Source organism: Globicephala melas, chromosome 1 (genome assembly GCF_963455315.2).
Source record: "Globicephala melas chromosome 1, mGloMel1.2, whole genome shotgun sequence".
Classification (NCBI taxonomy): Eukaryota; Metazoa; Chordata; class Mammalia; order Artiodactyla; family Delphinidae; genus Globicephala; species Globicephala melas.
The window spans coordinates 164,920,040-164,923,269 of NC_083314.1; the positions used below are offsets into that span (position 1 = coordinate 164,920,040).

General features: G+C 43.0%; 1 pseudogene; it reads right to left on the reverse strand.

The window, feature by feature from the left end:
- Positions 1–372: 372 nt before the first annotated feature.
- Positions 373–1,028, reverse strand: LOC115866952 (mpv17-like protein 2; annotated as a pseudogene).
- Between the last annotated feature and the right edge of the window lie 2,202 nt (positions 1,029–3,230).

Below are 3,230 nucleotides of genomic sequence, written 5' to 3' on the forward strand. Positions count from 1 at the left end.
TGGATGTTGTCCCTACCCTAGTCCCAGGGCTTGAGGGAGCTCAGTGCAGCTGCTCAGACCAGAGCCCTGCCCACAGCAGTGTTGAAGACTTGGGGGTTGGAATTGGCTGACTGGCTGGGACCCAGTGCTGAGGATGTGACATCTCAGTCACCAGTCACTGAGGCTCCTGGTGAGAAGGGCTGGGTGATGCCTGTCCATCTTCATGGTTTTGTTCCAGGTAAGGAAACTGAGGCCAGGCAGAGGGTTTCGAAGGGGCAGCCCAGCTAGATGCTCAGAAGTTGGGTGAGGCTAGGATTCAGCCCAGGACCCTGGCCTGGCCTGCCATGGGAGCCCATTCCCCTTCCCTCCCAGGAGGATAGTCAGCTGAGGGGGTTAGCCTTGCCCTGTCTGACATCATGTTGGGGGGTGAGGCAGTTCAGTCTGCATGGTACACAGGACCACAAAGCCTGGGAGCATCACAAGGCCTAGGATCTGGTACTTCAGGTAGGAGAGGTACCTGTCCCAGCCCAGTATCAGGCTGTTGGTGTAGGTGACTCAGAACTGGGGGTAGGTAGGAGCCATGAATAGAAATTCACCAGCTGCTCAGCTGGCCTCACATACCAGTCAGCCTTGAAGAATTCCCAGAACTTGTCCCACAGCTCCTGGCAGCTCTCAGCCAGCATCCAGCCCTCCAAGAAGTACCAGAGACCCAGCACAGGGAAAACCATCAACTGGTTGACAAGGACCTTCCTGACGATGTTTAGGAGGCCACAGCAGTTGGACACAGGGAGCAGGTAGTCCAGGCAAAGGTATCAGCATTGTATGAAGGGGCCCATGCTGTAGGCCACCACAAACGTGCTTGATGAGCACCTTGGGTCAAACTTCTGTCAAGGCCAGGCACAAATCTCCCAGGACTGGTATGTATTGTCCCCAGCCTCCATGAGAGTGCCACAGCCCAGATTATTGGTGATGAATAGTGCATGGCCTTGGAACAAGGGCTGCCCTGCAGCCTACAGGCCACACAGCCAGTTCCAACCACCATATACCATCACCTGCCCCTACTTCTTTAATCAATATTTTCATGGTGTATCTTTTTGCATTCTTATAATTTCACCCCATCTATGTTGTTGTATTTGAAGTGAGTTACTTGTACATAGCATATTGTTGGATCATGTGTTCTTGGGGTAATTGTTTATTTTATTTTGTTTTTGGTCTACTCTGCCAATCTCTGCCTTTTAATTAGTGTATTTAGCCCATTTACATTTAATTAGTGCTATGTTAGGGCTTAGGGCTATGATGTTATTTTTTATTTTCTGTTTGGTTTCTTTGTTTCCTATTCCTCTTTATCTTTCTACCTTCCTGTGCATTACCTGAACATATTTTTAGGATTCCATGTTGATTTATTTAGTGTTTTGAGTCTATCATAGTTTTATTGGTGTTTGCTCTAAGTATTATGAGATATGTACATAACTTATTGTACTCTACTGGTATTGATGTTTTACCACTAAGAGTTAAGTGTTAACACCTTACATCCATTGAGATCCCTTTACCCTTCACACTTTTTAAGTATCATAGACTTAAACACTCCCCTTAGAGATACTGAATACCACAGTAGATGGTTTTTAAATTTTGCCTCTACCACAAAATATGTAAGAAAACTCATGAGAGAAAAGATTGCATATTCTATTTACCCCTATCCACTCTGACAGTCTTCATTCCTTTTTGAATTTCCAAGCCTCCTTCTGCTACCATTTTCTTTCTGTTTAGACAATTTCTTTTCATCCATTCTCTAAGGATACATTTTCTAGCAATAAATTCTCTTAGCTTTTCTTCATCTGAAAATGTCTTTACTTTCCCCTAATTCTTGAAGGATATTTTCATCAGATATAGAATTCATGGTTGACAGTTCTTTTCTCTCTGTACCTGAAAAACTGTTGTACCACTTAACCTGAGCCTCCACAGTTTCAAAAGAGATATCCACTGTCATTCAAACTAATGTAACTTATAAGTAACAAGTAGTTTCATTCTGGATGCTTTCAAGACTTTTTCATTGTCTTTAGTTTTTGAACATTTAATTATAATGACTTGGCATCAGTTTCTCTGAGTTTATCCTATTTGGAATTTGCTCAGCTTCTTGAATCTGTAGGTGTGTGTATTTCATTAAATTGGGGAGGTTTTAGCCATTATTTCTTCAAATACATTTTTAGTCCCACTCTCTCTCCTCTCCTTCTGAGACTCTAATGATATCATTGTTAGTTCTTTTGCTATTGTCCCTCTGGTCTCTGAAACTCTGTTTGTTTGTTTGTTTGTTTCAGTCTATTTTCTCTCTGTTGCTCAGACTGGGTAAGTCTGTTGATCCATCCTCAAGTTCACTGATTCTATCTTCTATCATCTTCACTCTACTGTCAAGCCATTCACTGAGTTTTTTATTTTTGTTATTGTATATTTTAGTACTATAATTTCCATTTGGTTCTTTTTTATAACTTAGATTTCTTTGCTGAGATGTTTTTCATTTGTTTCCAGAGAATTCATAATTGTTTATTGAATCATTTTTGTGATGGCTGCTTTAAATCCTTGTCAGATTACTCCAACATTTGACTCATCTCAGTGTTGACATCTGTTGATTATCTTTCTCATTCAAGTTTTGACTTTCCTGGTTCCTGGTATGATGAGTTGTTTTTTGTTTTGTTTTGTTTTGTTTTTGTATCCTGGACATTTTGTATATTATAAGACTCTGGATTCTATTTAATCTTTTATTTCTTTTGGTCTGTGTGTGTGTGGCTTTTTGGGTTTTGTGGAGGGGGGTCATTTGTTTGTTTTGGCAGCTGTTATAGCAAGAGGCCAGATGGGTGTATATGCTCAGCTCCCCCCAGCATGCCTGGAAATTGGACACCCACTCTACCCTCTTGTTGCTGCTGAATGCAGATATTAAGCTCAGCTTCCCAGTGCCCTACTGACACCAGGAATGGGAAAGCTGAGGGCTGACTCATGCTGCTTTGTTGCTGCAGGGTGGAGGCAGGAGCTGAGCTTCCCATTGGGTCCTGCTGACACCAAGGGAGGGGAAGAAGAGAAGCAGAGTGTCAACTAGCCCTGCCACCACCCCCTCATTCTGCCTCATTGTTGCCAGGTGGGGAGACTCTTTTCTCTGGGTCCCACTGATACCAGCTGGATGATGGATGGGGGCATTGAGTGTGAATAGCTGCACCTTCTATCACCATAAGTCTCATTGCTGCCAGGTGGGAGCAGATGCT